This window comes from Aotus nancymaae, unplaced genomic scaffold (assembly GCF_030222135.1).
Source record: "Aotus nancymaae isolate 86718 unplaced genomic scaffold, 86718_ANA_hifiasm-v0.15.2.pri h1tg000036l, whole genome shotgun sequence".
NCBI classification, from domain to species: Eukaryota; Metazoa; Chordata; class Mammalia; order Primates; family Aotidae; genus Aotus; species Aotus nancymaae.
The window spans coordinates 38,420,422-38,438,179 of record NW_026988450.1 but is presented as its reverse complement, the minus strand read 5'-3'; the positions used below and the strand labels follow the sequence as shown (position 1 = coordinate 38,438,179).

At 39.4% G+C, this 17,758-nt stretch overlaps 1 long non-coding RNA gene across 1 annotated transcript in view; it reads left to right on the top strand.

Annotated features, from left to right (window-relative positions):
- Window positions 1-16,791, top strand: part of LOC135278025 (uncharacterized) — a 29,374-nt gene extending 12,583 nt beyond the window's left edge. Inside the window, exon 2 of the long non-coding RNA XR_010345574.1 lies at window positions 16,227-16,791. This is a non-coding gene — a long non-coding RNA (uncharacterized LOC135278025). The remainder of the gene's footprint in view (window positions 1-16,226) is intronic.
- The last annotated feature ends 967 nt before the right edge of the window (window positions 16,792-17,758 follow it).

Sequence of the window (17,758 nt, the reverse complement as noted above, 5' to 3'; positions counted from 1 at the left end):
CTTATTTTGTTGAGCAGTGGTTTGTAGTTCTCCTTGAAGAGGTCCTTTACGTTCCTTGTTAGTTGTATTCCTAGGTATTTTATTCTCTTTGTAGCAATTGTGAATGGCAGTTCGTTCTTGATTTGGCTCTCTTTAAGTCTGTTATTGGTGTATAGGAATGCTTGTGATTTTTGCACATTGATTTTGTATGCTGAGACTTTGCTGAAGTTGCTTCTCAGTTTCAGGAGATTTTGGGCTGAGACGATGGGGTCTTCTAGATATACAATCATGTCGTCTGCAAATAGAGACAATTTGACTTCCTCCTTTCCTATATGAATAACCTTTATTTCTTTTTCTTGCCTGATTGCTCTGGCTAGAACTTCCAGTACTATATTGAATAGGAGTGGTGAGAGAGGGCATCCTTGTCTAGTGCCAGATTTCAAAGAGAATGCTTCCAGTTTTTGCCCATTCAATATGATATTGGCTGTTGGTTTGTCATAAATAGCTTTTATTATTTTGAGATATGTTCCATCAATACCTAGTTCATTGAGGGTTTTTAGCATAAAGGGCTGTTGAATTTTGTTGAAGGCCTTCTCTGCATCAATTGAGATAATCATGTGGTTTTTGTTTTTGGTTCTGTTTATGTGGTGAATTACGTTTATAGACTTGTGTATGTTGAACCAGCCTTGCATCCCCGGGATGAATCCTACTTGATCAGGGTGGATAAGCTTTTTGATGTGCTGTTGTAATCGGCTTGCCAGTATTTTATTGAAGATTTTTGCATGTATGTTCATCATGGATATTGGCCTGTAGTTTTCTTTTCTTATTGAGTCTCTGCTGGGTTTTGGTATTAGGATGATGTTGGTCTCATAAAATGATTTGGGAAGGATTCCCTCTTTTTGGATTATTTGGAATAGTTTCAGTAGGAATGGTACCAGTTCCTCTTTGTATGTCTGGTAGAATTCGGCTGTGAAACCATCTGGGCCTGGGCTTTTTTTGGGTGGTAGGCTCTTAATTGCTGCCTCGACTTCAGACCTTGTTATTGGTCTATTCAGGGTTTCGACTTCTTCCTGGTTTAGGCATGGGAGGAGGCTACTGTCCAGGAATTTATCCATTTCTTCCAGGTTTTCTAATTTATGTGCATAGAGTTGTTTGTAATAATCTCTGATGATGGTTTGAATTTCTGTGGAATCTGTGGTGATATCCCCTTTATCATTTTTTATTGCATCTATTTGGTTATTCTCTCTTTTCTTTTTTATTAGTCTGGCTAGTGGTCTGTCTATTTTGTTGATCTTTTCAAAAAACCAGCTCCTGGATTTATTGATTTTTTGAAGGGTTTTTCGTGTCTCTATCTCCTTCAGTTCTGCTTTGATCTTAGTTATTTCTTGTCTTCTGCTAGGTTTTGAGTTTTTTTGATCTTGCTCCTCTAGCTCTTTCAATTTTGACGATAGGGTGTCAATTTTAGTTCTCTCCTTTCTTCTCATGTGGGCACTTATTGCTATATATTTTCCTCTAGAGACTGCTTTAAATGTGTCCCAGAGATTCTGGTATGTGGTGTATTCGTTCTCGTTGGTTTCAAAGAACATCTTTATTTCTGCCTTCATTTCATTGTTTATCCAGTCAACATTCAAGAGAAAGTTGTTCAGTTTCCATGAAGCTGTGCAGTTCTGGGTTTGTTTCTGAATTCTGAATTCTAACTTGATTGCACTGTGGTCTGAGAGACTGTTTGTTATGGTTTCCATTCTTTTGTATTTGCTGAGGAGTGATTTACTTCCAATTATGTGGTCAATTTTAAAGTAGGTGTGATGTGGTGCTGATAAGAATGTATATTCTGTGGATTTAGGGTGGAGAGTTCTGTAAATATCTATTAGGTTTGCTTGGTCCAGGTCTGAGTTCATGTCCTGGATATTCTTGTTAATTTTCTGTCTCATCGATCTGTCCAATATTGACAATGGGGTGATAAAGTCTCTCACTATTATTGTGTGGGAGTCTAAGTCTCTTTGTAAGTCATTAAGAACTTGCCTTATGTATCTGGGTGCTCCTGTATTGGGTGCATATATATTTAGGATCGTTAGCTCTTCTTGTTGCATTGATCCTTTTACCATTATGTAATGTCCTTTGTCTCTTTTGATCTTTGTTGCTTTAAAGTCTATTTTATCAGAGATGAGAATTGCAACTCCTGCTTTTTTTTTGCTCTCCATTTGCTTGGTAAATCTTCCTCCATCCCTTTATTTTGAGCCTTTGTGTATCCTTGCATGTGAGATTGGTTTCCTGGATACAGCACACTGATGGGTTTTGGCTTTTTATCCAATTTGCCAGTCTGTGTCTTTTGATTGGGGCATTTAGTCCATTTACGTTTAGGGTTAATATGGTTATGTGTGAATTTGATCCTGCCATTTCGATCCTAGCTGAATTTTTTGCCTGTTAGTTGATGCATATTGTTCGTTGTATTGATGCCCTTTATCATTTGGTATGTTTTTTGAGTGGCTGGTACTGGTTTTTCTTTTCTATGTGTAGTGCCTCTTTCAGGAGCTCTTGTAAAGCAGGCCTGGTGGTGATGAATTCTCTGAGTACTTGCTTGTTCACAAAGGGTTTTATTTTCCCTTCACTTATGAAGCTTAGTTTGGCTGGATATGAAATTCTGGGTTGAATGTTGTTTTCTTTAAGGATGTTGAATATTGGCCCCCATTCTCTTCTGGCTTGTAGGGTTTCTGCTGAGAGATCTGCTGTGAGTCTGGGCTTCCCTTTGTGGGTAACCCGACCTTTCTCTCTGGCTGCCCTTAGCATTTTCTCCTTCATTTCAACCCTGGTGAATCTGACGATTATGTGCCTTGGGGTTGCTCTTCTTGAGGAATATCTTTTTGGTATTCTCTGTATTTCCTGGATTTGAATATTGGCCTGCCTTGCTATGTTGGGGAGGTTTTCCTGGATAATATCCTGAAGAGTATTTTCCAGCTTGGATTCATTCTCTTTGTCACATTCAGGTACAGCTATCAAACGTAGATTAGGTCTTTTCACATAGTCCCATATTTCTTGTTGACTTTGTTCATTCCTTTTTACCCTGTTTTCTCTAATCTTGCCTTCTTATTTTATTTCATTGAGTTGATCTTTGACCTCTGATATCCTTTCTTCTGCTTGGTCAATTCGGCTGTTGAAACTTGTGCATGCTTCGTGAAGTTCTTTTGTTGTGTTTTGCAGCTCCATCAATTCACTTATATTCCTCTCTAAGTTGTCTATTCTTATTAGCATTTCGTCAAGTGTTTTTTCAAGGTTCTTAGTTTCTTTGCATTGGGTTAGAACATGTTCTTTTAGCTCACGGAAGTTTATTACCTACCTTCTGAAGCCTGATTCTGTCATTTCATCACACTCATTCTCCATCCAGTCTTGTTCCCTTGCTGGTGAGGAGTTGTGATCCCTTGTAGGAGGAGAGGTGTTCTGGTTTCGGGTGTTTTCATCCTTTTTGCACTGGTTTCTTCCCATCTTTGTGGATTTATCCACCTGTCATCTTTGTAGTTGCTGACTTTCTGATTGGGTCTCTGAGTGGATATCCTGTTTGTTGATGATGAAGTTATTTCTGTTTCTTAGTTTTCCTTCCAACAATCTGGCGCCTCTGCTGTAGGACTGCTGAGGTCCACTCAAGGCCCCACTTGCCTGGGGTCACCTGCAGCAGCTGCAGAACAGTAAAGGTTGCTACCAGTTTCTTCTTCTGCTTTGTCCCAGAAGGATACCCGCCAAATGTCAGTCTGAGCTCTCCTTTATGAGGTGACTCTTTGGATAAACAGGGGTCAGTGAGCTGCTTGAGGAGACTGTCTGTCCTTTATAGTAGTTCAAGTGCTGAGCTGTGAGCTCTGTTGTTCATTCAGAGATGCTGGGCAGGTACGTTTAAGTCTGCAGCCGCAGAACTCATAAACCCCCTTTCTTTCCCAGGTGTTCTGTCCCAGGAGTTAAGGCTTTATTTATGAGTTTCCGCTGTGCTGCTGCCTTTTTTTTTTTCAGGGCTGCCCTGCTCGGCAAGGAGGCAGCCTAGTCACTGTCTGCCTGCAGAGGCTTCGCTGAGCTGCTGTGGGCTCCGCCCAGCTGCCGTGTGAAGCTCCCTGCAGTCCTGTTTATATGGGTGTAGTTAGAACTGCCTCGGCAATGGTGGCCCGCCTCTGTAATGATGAAGTCTGTGTGTAATGGCGGGTTGCCTTGGCAATGGCAGGCCGCCTCAGCAATGGTGGACTGCCTCTGTAGTGGTGGAGTGCCTCGGTAATGGCGGACACCCCTCCCCCACAGAGCTGGACTGTCCCGGGTTTAGCTGTGCTTGTTGTGAAACTCTCGACCCAGAGCGTTTCCAATTGCTGTTTTTTTGTTTTTGTTTTTGTTTTTGTTTTGTAGGGGTGGGACCAGCCGGGCCTGATCACCTGGCTCCCTGCCTCAGAGCCTTTTGTTTTTTAGTTGAGCGGTTGGCTCTCTCCCAGGTGTTCTGGTCACCTGTTGAAAAAGTGCCAGGATCTTTGTGATTTTCCCCGTGTGGTGACCCACTGCTCCAGCTGACACAGCGGCTCTGAGTTTCATGGTGCTTTTTTGCCTGGGAATCTCCTGGCCTGGCTCCCTGTTTCAGTACCCCCCACTTTTTGTTTTTAATCAGATGAATGAGTGACTGCCTTCCCGGAGCTTCCCGGAGCTCCCCTTGGTGGCTAAGAGGGACCCAGTCCCATTTGCTCTGCACCGGGAACCGCCATGCCGGGGCGCCGGCAAAACAGCTGCGCCAGCCAAAACAGCCGCGCTGGCGACCCGTGGGGCTCCTCCACCTGGGAATCTCCTGGTCTGTGGGCAATAAAAATCTGTCTGGAAATGCGGCGTCCACTCACCCTCTGCCCTTTCACTGGGAGCTGTAATCCTGAGCTGCTCCTAACCAGCCATCTTGGATCTTCCTCCCAGTTTGTTTTCTTGATGCTTTATAGTTCTCAGTGTACAGATTTTTTTAAACTTTTTTTCCCCATAAGTCATTGGGGTACAGGTGGTATTTGGTTACATGAGTACGTTCTTTAGTGGTGATTTGTGGGATTTTGGTGTACCTATCAGCAGGACAGCATACATGGCACCACATTTGCAGTCTTTCATCCCTTGCTCCCCTCTTTCTGTTCCCCCGTCCCCAAATTACATCATTTCATACTTATGCCTTTGTATCCTCATAGCTTAGCTCCCATGTATCAGTGAGAATATATGATGTTTGATTTTTTATTTCTGAGTTGCTTCACTTAGAATAATAGTTTCCACTCTCATTCAGGTCACTGCAAATGCTTTTAACTCATTCCTTTTTTATGGCTGAGTAGTATATCATTGTGTGTGTGTGTATGTGTGTATCACATTTGTATATATCTCATATTTTCTTTATCCACTCGTTGATTGATGGACATTTGGGTTGGTTCCACAATTTTACAACTGTAAATTGTGCTGCTATAAACATGTATGTGCAAGTAGCTTTTTTGAATAATTACTTCTTCCCTCTGGGTAGCTACCCAGTAGTGGGATTACTGGATCAAATGGTAGTTCTACTTTTAGTTCTTTAAGGAGTCTCCAGACTCTTTTCCATAGTGGCTGTATTAGTTTACATTCCTGCCAGCAGTATAGAAGTGTTCCTGGATCACCACATCGACGCCAACATCTACTGTCTTTTGATTATGGCTATTCTTGCAGAAGTAAGGTGGTATTGCATCGTGGTTTTGATTTGCATTTCCCTGATTGTTTAGTGACGTTGAGCATTATTTCATATGTTTGTTGGCCATTTGTATATCTTCTTTTGGGAATTGTCTGTTTACATCCTTAGCCCTCTTTTTGATGGGATTTTTTTTTTCCTTACTGATTTGTTTGAGTTCTTTGTAGATTCTAGGTTTTCTAGTTTATGTGCGTAAAAATGTTCATGGTAGCCTTGAATGATATTTTGTATTTCAGTGGTGTCAGTTGTAATATTTCCTGTTTCATTTCTTAATGAAGTTATTTGGATTTTCTCTCTTCTTTTCTTGGTTAATCTTGCTAATGGTCTATCAATTTTATTTACCTTTTCAAAGAACCAGCTTTTTGTTTCATTTATCTTTTGTATTTTTTATTTGTTTGTTTGTTTCAATTTCCTTTAGTTCTGCTCTGATCTTGGTTATTTCCTTTCTTCTGCTGGGTTCAGATTTGGTTTGTTCTTGTTTCTCTAGTTCCTTGTGGTGTGACCTTAGAATGTCAGTTTATGTTCTTTCTGTCTTTTTAATGTAGGTGTTTATGGGTTTTGAAATTTTCTCCTAGTGCTGCCTTTGCTGTATCCCAGAGGTTTTGGTAGGTTGTGTCATTATTGTCATTAAGTTTGAAGATTTTTTTAATTTCCATCTTGATTTCATTTGTAACCCAGTGCTCATTCAGGAGCAAGTTATTTAACTTCTATGTATTTGCATGGATTTTAAATGTTCCTTTCAGAGTTGATTTCCAGTTTTATTCCACTGTGGTCTTAGTGCTTGATATAATTTTAATTTTCATAAATTTATTGCGGCTAGTTTTATGGTCTACCACATGGTCTCTCTTGGAGAAATTTCCATGTGTTGTTGAATAAAATGTATATTCTGTGGTTGTTGGATGAAATTTTATGTATACATCTGTTATGTTCATTTATTCCAAGGCATAGTTAAATCCTTTGTTTCTTTGTTGACCTTCTGTCTTGATGACCTGTCTAGTGCTGTCAGTGGAGTATTAAAGTTCCCCCCATTATTGTGTTGCTGTCTATCTCATTTGTTAGGTCTTTTGGTAATTGTTTTACAAATTTGGGAGCTCCGGTGTTAAGTGCGTATATGTTTAGGATTGTGGTATTTTCCTATTGGACAAAGCGTTTTACCATTATATAATATCCCTCTTTGTCTCTTTTAACTGCTGTTGTTTTAAAGTTTTTTTTTTTTTTTGTCTGATATAGCAGTAGCTACCCGTGTTCACTTTTGATGTCCATGCATGAAATACCTTTTTCCACCCCTTTACTTTATGTCAGTCCTTATGCGTTAGGTGAGTCTTCTGAAAGCAGCAGATGGTTGGTGAGTTCTTATCCATTCTGTGGTCTGTATCTTTTAAGTGGAGCATTTAGGCTATTTACATTCAATGTTAGTATTCAATTGTGAGGTAGCATTGCATTCATTGTGCTCTTTGTTGCCTGTGTCCTTTTTTTAAAAACTGTTTTTACTTTTTAACTCGTATTTTTGTTTGATTGGTCCTGTGTGATTTATGCTTTAAAGAGGTTCTGTTTCGATGTGTTTCCAGGATATGTTTCAAGATTTACAACTCCTTTTAGTAGTTCTTGTTGTGGTGCCTTGTTAATGGCAAATTCTCTCAGCATTTGTTTATCTGAAAATGACTATATCTTTTGTTATGCTTAATTTCGCTGGGTAAAAACTTCTTGGCTGATAATTGTTTTGTTTGAAGTGGCTGAAGATAGGGCCCCAATCCCTTCTAGCTTATAGGGTTTCTGCTGACAAATATGATGTTAATCTGATAGGTTTTCCTTTATTGGTTACCTGGTGCTTCTGTCTCATGGCTCTTAAGATTTTTTCCTTTGTCTTAACTTTGGATACCCTGATGACAATGTGTTTAGGCAATGATCTTTTTGCAATGAATTTTCCAAGTGTTCTTTGCGCTTCTTGTATTTGGATGTCTAGGACTCTAGCAAGGCTTGGGTAAGTTTTCCTCGATTAGTCCCTCAAATATATTTTCCAAGCTTTTAGAAATTATCTTCTTCCTCAGGAGCACCAATCATTCTTAGGTTTGATTGTTTAACATAATCCCAGACTCCTCAGATGCTTTGCTCATATTTTCTTTTTTTTTTCTTTGTCTTTGTTAGATTGGGTTAATTTGAAGACCTTGTCTTTGAGCTCTGAATTTCTTTCTTCTCTTTGTTCAATTGTATTGCTGAGACTTTCCAGCCTATTTTGCATTTCTAAAAGTGTTTCCAAAGTTTCCTGAATTTTTGATTTTTTTTTTCTTTAAGCTGTCTTTTTTGTTGAATATTTCTCCCTTCACCTCTTGTGTCATTTTTTATATTTCCCTACATTGGGCTTCACCTTTCTGTGGTGCCTTCCTGATTAGCTTAATAATTAACCTCCTGAATTCTTTTTCAGGTAATCAGGGATTTCTTCTTGGTTTGAATCCATTGTTGGTGAGCTAGTGTGATTTTTGGGGGGTGATAAAGAGCCTTGTTTTGTCATATTACCAGGGTTGGTTTTCTGGTTCCTTCTCATTTAGGTAGGCTCTGTCAGAGGGAAGGTTTAGGGCTGAAGGCTATTGTTCCGATTCTTTTGTTCCACGGTGTGGTCCTTTGATGTAGTACTCTCCCTTTGTTTTCCTATGAATGTGGCTTCCTGTGAGCCAAACTGCTGTGATTGTTGTCTGTTTTCTGGGTCTGGCCACCCAGTAAGTTTGCTCAGCTCTGGGCTGGTCCTGGGAGCTGTCTGCACAGAGTCCTGTGGTGTGAATCGACTATGGGTCTCTCAGCTGTGGATACCAGCTCCTCTTCTGGTGGAGGCAGTGTTTTGTGGGGTGCAGTGGACTCCATGTGTGTTCTCAGCTTTGGTGGTTTAATGCTCTATTTTTGTGCTGGTTGGCCTCCTGCTGGGAGGTGGCACTTTCCAGAGAACATCAGCTGTGGTAGTATGGAGAGGAGCTGGTAGTGGGCAGGGCCCTAGAACTCCCAAGACATATCCCTTTGTCTTAGCTACCATGGTGGGTAGGGAAGGACCATCAGGTGGGGGCAGAGCTAGGTGTGTCTGAGCTCAGACTCTTCTTGGGTGGGTCTTGCTGTGGCTGCTGTGGCTGTTCTGGCTGCTGTGGGGGATGGGGGTGGGATTCCCAGGACACTGGAGTTTTGTACCTAGGAAGATTATGGTTGCCTCTGCTGAGTCATGCATGTTGTCAGAGAAGTGGGGGAAAGCTGGCAGTCACAGGTGTCACTCAGCTGCCACGCAAACCAAAGGGCTGGTCTCACTCCTACCATGCCTCCTCACTACAGTCCTGAGTCTGTTTCCAAGCTGTGAGCAAGACAGCCTTGAAAACTTGCCCGAGGCTACCTTCCTCTGAGCTGCAAAAGAAAATAGCTTAGTTCTTACCCTGCCTGTGGAGTCTGCACACTATTGTTACAAAGTTCAGCTACAGATTTCCTTCTCCCTGTGTAGTTTTCTTACCCCCTGCTCCTCTGGCTGCTCTCCTGATGGATCCCTGTGGTGCCAGGCAGGAATGGGCTGCTTAGGGACCCAGTGAGCTCCCAGAGCCTTTCTGCTGCTTCCTCTACCCCTATGTTTTGCTTGGCCCTTTAAATTGACTCAGCTCCAGGTAAAGTTGGAAACTTCTCCTGCAAACACATCTGCAGTTTCTCCAGTGGGGGTGTGTGTTTGGGAGAGGAGGGTCTCCCTTTCCCGCTTCTGCAGTTGGGGCACTCACAGTATTTGTTGTGTCTACTGGGTTCTACAGAAGCAGTCTGCTTCCTTTAGAGGGTCTTTGGGTCCTCTTGGGATTGGTGGTTTGTTCTTGCAGTTGATCTGGAGCTTAAATTAACAATGTGAGCCTTCGCATGCTGTTCTGTCCAGAGCTACAATCTAGTCCTGCTTCCTGTCCACCATGATGATCCTTCAGTTTACAGGTTTTTGATCCCACCTGATTAAATTTACTCATCTGTACTTTTTGAATACAGTTGTAAGTGGGATTGCTATGTTAATTTCTTTTTCAAATAGTACATTATTAATGTACAGACATACTACTGATTTCTGTAAGTTGGGTTTGTATCCTGCAACTTTACTGAATTTATTCACTTCTAACAGTTCTTTGGTGGAGTCTACATTTCCTTTTATATACAAGATCATGTGTCAGCAAGCAGAGACAATTTCACTTTTTCCTTTCCTAATTGAATGCCTTTTATTTATTTTTCTTGCCTAATTGCTCTGGCTAGGACTTCTAATATTATGTTGCACAGAGATGGTGAGAGTGTGCATTCTTGTATTGTTCTTTATCCTAGAAGAAAATTCATCATGTTTTTACCATTGCATATGTTGTTAGGTGTGGGCTTATCATATATGGACTTTATTGTGTTGAGGGACATTCCTTCTATACATAATTTGTTGAGAGTTTTTATTGTGAAGGGAGGTTGAATTTTGTCAAATGCTTTTTGTGCACCTATTGAGATGATCATATGTTTTTGGTCCTTTATTCTGTTAATATAGTGAACCAAATGTATTGATTTGGGAATGTTGAATCATTTTCACATCCCAGAGAGAAGTCCCACTTGATCATAGTGAATGATCCTTTATCGTACAGTTGAATATAGTTTGATAGTATTTTGTTGATAATTTTTGCATCTGTGTTCATCAGTGATACTGGCCTGTACTTTTCTGATAGTGACTTTGTCTGGCTTTGGTATCAGCGTAATTCTGGCCTTGTAAAATGAGTTTGGAAGTATTCTCTTTTCTTCATTTTTTTGTTAGAGTTTGAGAAGTATTGATATTAGTTCTTTAAATGTTTGATAGCATTCAGCCATGAAGCCATTCGGGTCTGAGCTTTTCCTTGATGGGAGATATTTACTAATTCAATCTCTTTGCTAATTATTGGTCTGTTCAGATTTCTAATTCTGTCTTGGTAGATGATATGGTTTGGTTGTGTCCCCACCCAAATCTCATCTTGAATTGTAACTCCCACAATTCTCATATGTTGTGGGAGGAACCTGGTGGGAGGAGATTGAATTATGGGGGCGGGTCTTTCCTGTACTGTTCTTATGATAGTGAATAAGTCTCATGAGATCTGATGGCTTTAAAAAGAGGAGCTCTCCTGTCCAAGCTCTCTCTCTTTGCCTGCTGACATTCATGTAAGACGTGACTTACTCCTCCTTGCCTTCTGTCATGATTGTGAGGCCTCCTCAGCCACGTGGAACTGTAAGTCCATTAAACTTCTCTTCCTTTTGTAAATTGCCCAATCTCAGGTGTGTCTTTATCAGCAGCATGAAAACAGGTTAATACAATAGGCTATTTGTTTGAAGGAATTTCTTAACTTTTGTATGTTCAGTTTGTTTGTATATGATTGTTTATAGTAGTCACTTAAGATGCTTTGTGTTTTTGTGTAATAAGTTGTAATGTTTCCTCTTTCATTTTTTAAATAAGTTTTGGTTGAGTCTTCTCCCTTTTTTTCTTAGTCTAGCTAGTGGTTTGTCAATTTTGTTTATCTTTAAAAAAAAACCTCTTAGTTTTATTGATCTTTTGTATAACATTTCTAGCCTTTATTTTATTTACTTTTGCTCTGATCTTTCTTATTTTTTGCTTCTCCTAACTTTGGACTTAGTTTGTTATTCTTTTACACATTTCTTGAAGTATAATGTGAGTATGTTTATTTGCAACTTTCCTTTTTTTTTTTTTTTGAGGTAGGTATTTACTGCCATGAAATTCTCTCTTAAACTGCTTTTACTGCTCCCATAAATTTTGGCATGTTGTGTTTCCATTTGTGACTTAGTATTTCCATATTTAAATTTCCCTTTTAACTTCTTTGACCAAATAGTTCTTCAGAATCATATTGTTTACTTTCCATATGGCTGGCAATTTTCCTGACTTCTGTTATTTACTTCTAGTTTTATACCATTTTGGTTGGAAAAGATACTTGATATGATTTTCATACTTTAAAATTTGTTAAGTTGTTTTTGTGGCTTACTACATGATATATCTGGGAGAATATTCTGCATCTGCTTAGGAAGAATGTGCATTCCATCGTTGTTGGGTAGCATGTCATGTACATGTCTGTTATGTCCATTTGATCTAAAGTGTAGTTCAAATCTGATGTTTTCTTATTGATTTTATTTCTGGGTTATCTGTCTCTTGTTGTAAGTAGGGTACTGAAATATCCTGCTATTATTGTGTTGCAGTCTATGTCCTTTCAGATTTCTTAATGTTTGCTTTATTTCCTCTCCTTATTTTTTTGGATGGGGGCAGGATTTTGCTCTGTTTCCTAGGCTAGAGTGCAGTGGCACAATCACAGGTCACTGCAGCCTTGACTTCCCAGGCCCAAGCAAGCAGCTGGGCCACATGTGTGCACCACTATACCTGGCTAATTAAAAAAAATTTTTTTTTGTAGAGATGGTCTTGCCCTATATTGTTCATGCTGGTCTTGAACTCCTCCTGCCTTGGTCTTCCAAAGTGCTGGGATTATAGTCATGAGCCACCATGCCCACCCTGCCTTACATATTTAGATGCTTTGCACACACACACACACACGCACACACACACACAAATTGTTTGACCCTTTTAATGAGTTAAACCCTTTATCACAATATAATGACCTTCTTTGTCTCTTTTTACAGTTTGAATTTAAAGTCTATTTTTTCTGAAATAAGTATAGCTACCCCTGCTGTCTTTTGGCTTCTATTTGCATGAAATATATTTTTTCTGCTCTTCATTTTCATCTATGAGTGTTGTTTAAGATGATGTGATCTGTAGACAGCATACAGTTTGGTCTTTTTTTTTAGTACATATATTTGCTCTGTGCATTTTGACTGAAAAATTTAGTCCATTTACGTTCAAAGTAATTATTGGTAGGTGAAGACTTACTAGTGCCATTTTGTTGGTTGTTTTGTAAATCTTTTGTTCTTTTTTTCTGTTGCTTTCTTCCTTGTGATGTGATGGCTTTCTGCTGTAGTATGCTTTGGATCTTTTCTTTTTATCTTTTGTATATTGAATATAGGCTTTTGCTTTGTGATTACCCTGAAGCTTACATAAATTATCTCGTAATATGGTATTTTAACTTAAAAACAACTAAATTTTGATTACATACAGAATTTTAAACTTTTACTCCCCATCCTCTCACATTTTATGTTTTTGATATCTCTTTTATCTTTTTATGATTTGTATCTCTCAACAAATCATTGTAGCTTTAATTGTTTTAAATAGCTTTGTGTTTTAACCTTTATACTAGAGATATAATGCATTTACCCACTGCCATAACAGTAGCATTGTTTTGGATTTGACAGTGCAGTTGCTTTTGTCACTGACTAAGTGATGGAAATACAAGAGTAACAAAATATATGTGGGTCCCTGCCCTGAAATGCTTTTAGTATTCTAAGGAAGATAGACACCAGAATATGCAGTTACAGAGTGCTTAATTTTAGAATAGGGAAGTCCAAGTTCTGACAGGGAATTCCACGGTACTCTCCCAATAATAGACCAGAGAAGGGTGCATGGTAATTTAATGAAAGTGAGGTTCATAGAGGTTAGGTAAATTGCCAGAAGTCATAGTTTCTGAATTATAGAGATAGAATTTCTGAACACAGAATTAAAGTTCATATTATTTGAACCAAAAGTTCACATTATTGTATTATATCAAAGTTTATATTATTTCTGGGAAGTGCTTAATTTATCAGTAGGGTGCTTCAATTTCAGTTTTACTTTCTGTAGTGTCTGAGGAGAGAAACTTAGTGACAAGAGGGAATTTCCCAGCTACAAAAATACAGTATTGGAAAAATATTTATTATTAATAGACATTGCACAGGAAATTCCATTTGCCTTTTATATTTTACTTGGCAGGTTTCCAAGAATGTGGAAGGACATGTAACTAGTAGCTTTGTTTGCATTTAAAAATTTCAGCCTTTGAATTTAGTGGGATATTTTGCTTTTTTTTTTCAGAATTCAAAATTATATTTTTCAACTATCACTCCTGGGTCGTAAACAAAATATACTAAGGTATATTAACTTTTTAGACAACACACACACACATTTACACACTCACACTTTTTTTCCTTAAGAAGTGACTGTAAAAGAGGTTATAAGTTCATTACCCTTTTTAGTATCCTGTTTTGGGCAGATATAGTTGTGGAAGAAGGCGGAGCTTTTCTTAATGTAGTAGCCTGTGTAATCTAGGTCATCACAGGGCAGGCTGGTGCAACTGTCTGGAAGGGGAAACTATGACTGCATCAGGGATACAACGTCAGCAGTTGAACTGGACAGAAATCTGGGGTTCATTGGGAAATAAAGAGCACTCAGGAACCTTCTTTGTCTCCATTTTAATCGTTGTCAAACAATATAGAAATGTCTGCCCAGCCTTTTTTGCACAACTCCAGTGGGGATGTTAGAGGTGTCATTCAAATGGAATACATGATCAGTGGAGCCCCTGGAGTTGTGTAATGTGGAGGTACTATGGTCTACTCCAAGATTGTTCTGAGAGGCTCAAGTTACACACTGAATACATAGGGACTTTATAAACTATAAGCTTGTTAATATGTGTAAATAATGACAATAATAGTTGTTTTCTGACCAGTTCTGCCCTTTGAGCAAAGCTTTCTTATCTAGTTTGCACTACTGTCCAAGACTTGGCTTAGTACTCACAATGAAGCTGTGGAGGTCTCTTGTTGAATGTAAACACTTTGACAGAACACAGACCTCACACATATCTCTTTGTGACTGTAACAGAGCAAGATAAAAATTAGACTACTTTATGATTATTTTAGAACAGAGAAAAATAAGAACACCACCCAATCCATGAAAATCAGCGAACATTCCCCTTTCCTGGCTAATAATGAATAACTGCTGATTTTTTTCAATTATAGCATTAGCCTACTTCATTACTTTCAATGTTTACATAAGAATAATTAAGATACCTAATGAGAGAATTCCCCATTTCTGTACAACAATCCAGTCCAGGGAAGATCTCCATTTTCTTGAAAGCTTTCCCAACTCACCTACCACAGCTCAAATCCTGTAAGTTTTTTCTAACACCTTCTTACTGAGATGCTTCATGGTCCACCATGCTATTTGTTTCTCCTCCTTGCAATGAATTAATAAACCCAGATGTGTTGCTGGTGGTCTTTGGCTAGAGGACGTTGACAGATTCATACGGTAGTTATTACTCAGCTAGGAGCCTTCTCTCTATCTCAGTCAGAGAGCTGGCTCCTCTGACTTTTCTAAGGATTTTGTCTGTGGAATTGGTGCTGTTTCAGAGCCCAAAGCTAGACATGTAAACGTCAGAACTAAATAACATAAATTTGCAGTTTTCTTTATTTTAATATGTTTCAGAGATGGTGTCTCACACTGTCACTTAGGTTGGAGTGCAGTGGTGGGAACACAGGTCACTGAAGCCCTGACCACCCAAGGATCAGGTAATCTTTCCACCTCAGAGCCCCAAGTAGCTAGTACTATAGGCATGTGCCACTATACCTGGCTAATTTTTCTATTTTTTGCAGAGACAAGTTTTCACCATATCACCCAGGGTGGTCTCAAACTCCTGAGCTCAGGCAGTCCGCCCACCTCAGCCTCCTAAATCGCTGGGTTTTATAGATGTGAGCCACCTTGCCAGGCTTGCAGTTTCCTTTATATTTGCTTTGTAATAAGGTGGTAAACTCCTGAGAATAAAGGCATTATGTAAATTTCTATTTAGTGAGTACTCAAATGGTACACACATCTGAATTAAATGTCTGAGATAGCTCAATTAAGCAGCTTACATAGAAAACAGCAGAGTATACATACGTATATCCACCCAAATATTTAACAGAAACACTGTAAAGAGATTCAGTAATATTCATGCTAAAATGAGAAGAATACTAGGGAGGTAGTGAATGAGGAATCAAATCAGTAATATTTTGTAGGGTATAAATCACTGAGGAAAATTTATGGAAAGAGAAGATCTGAAGGTGCAATTTAAATGAGAGGACTATTTTTGGTATCACAGACAGGAAGAAAGTTTTTCCAGAGTCTGGGTGGTACATTTTTAATGTATGGTCATGGTCAATCATGTCCATATCCTATTATACTCCGGGGCAATAAAATTTTTTTTTTTTTTGAGACAGAGTTTCGCTCTTGTTACCCAGGCTGGAGTGCAATGGCGCGATCTCGGCTTACCGCAACCTCCGCCTCCTGGGTTCAGGCAATTTTCCTGCCTCAGCCTCTGAGTAGCTGGGATTACAGGCACGCACCACCGTGCCCAGCTAATTTTTTGTATTTTTAGTAGAGACAGGGTTTCACCATGTTGACCAGGATGGTCTCGATCTCTTGACCTCGTGATCCACCTGCCTCGGCCTCCCAAAGTGTTGGGATTACAGGCCTGAGCCACTGCGCCCGGGCCAATAAAATGTTTTAAGAAGTGAGTACCATAATATGAATTTGTAATTTTGTATTCATAATTTGTGGGTAGATGTGCAAAGGCTCTAAAAATCTGCATACTGTGTGCTTGACCTAAATCTCACATATGAAAACATGTTAAAGGATTGTGCTTGGTTTTATGTCTGCAAGGTTCTTTGAACTGACTGCACCATGGACTACACCATAGTTAAGGCATGGTGACCCCTGTGACCCACACATACACCTCCAGATGGCCTCCTGGAGTCAGAAAGTCTAAGGTAACAGAAAAACCATAAAAGGAGAAGAATAGCTAGCTCCTGCAGTGCCTAACTGACCTTGTGACATTCCACCACTGTTCCTGCCTCAACTGATACGTCAACCTTGTGACACTGGACCCTGTGGCCTGATTAACCAACCTTGTGACATTCTACCATTGTTCCTGCCTCAACTGATAAGTCAACCTTGTGACACTGGACCCTGTGGCCTGATTAACCGACTTGGTGACATTCTAACATTGTTCCTGCCTCAACTGATAAGTCAGCCTTGTGACATTGGACCCTGTGGCCTGATTAACCCACTTTGCAACATTCTACCACTGTTCCTACCTCAACTGATAGGTCAACCTTGTGACATTGGACCCTGTGACACACCCCCTCCCCAGCTTGCAAAAAACCACCCTAAACTGTAACTTTCCATTACTTACCCCCAACCTATAAAACCAGCTCCAATCCTACTACCCTCTGCTGACTCTTTTTTTGGACTCAGTCTACTCACACCCAAGTGAATAAACAGACTTGTTGCTCACACAGAGCCTATGTTTAAGTGGTCTCCTTATTCAGCATGCGCTTAACAAAGTCCAGTTTTTTTAATTAGTACTCACATTGCCCATCCTTGCTGAAACTCACTTTTCTCATTTATAAGAGTTACAAGAGGAGTGAATATGATAATGCATGTGGAAGTGCTTCATGAACTGTGATACATTAATTAATTTTGGTTTTGGATCCTGGCTTTTCTCTAAGGTTTTCTGTAATGTAGCTTAGTGTTGTTTTGAGGGTGAACACTGTGCTAGTTACATATAGAAAAAGAAGCAATTATTCTACCCTTAGATGTTTCCCTATTAAAATAGTTTCTAAAATTACTCATCTGTGGGGTGCTCAATAAATATTTCTCTACTGACTAACATATGACATGTAGATCAGTGGTAATTGAATGTAATACTTTCATTCATGCAGTGTAGCATGTGATCTTATATATGGAAATTGGCAAAATGTGCCAAAGAGTTACCAAACTGGCTTTCTGGAACTAGCTGTGCCAGTCAGTTTTGGTTTATTATCTCTCCTATATCTGCTGTGACTTGTACCTGTTTATATAATCTCATGTATAACATTGAATCTCTTAGCAGGAATTTAACACTCTGACTTTGAATACAATTAAATCTCAACCTGATTAAGGATTGTTTTCTAATACAACTCTTTCCCTGAACATCAAAACATTTAGAGAATTCTAAGGCTCTTCATTGCCTCAGTTACCACTCATAGCATTAATGCAGCAGGTTTGCTGCTTCCGCATTATGGGATGCTTGTTTTGACTGTTGAGATTTTGAATATTATAAATACAGTGAAATAATAGTGAAACAGATTGCTCAGAAAGTGCAAAGGTTCAACGTCTTCCCACAAAACAATGATTGAGTCTTTTTGTTAGCT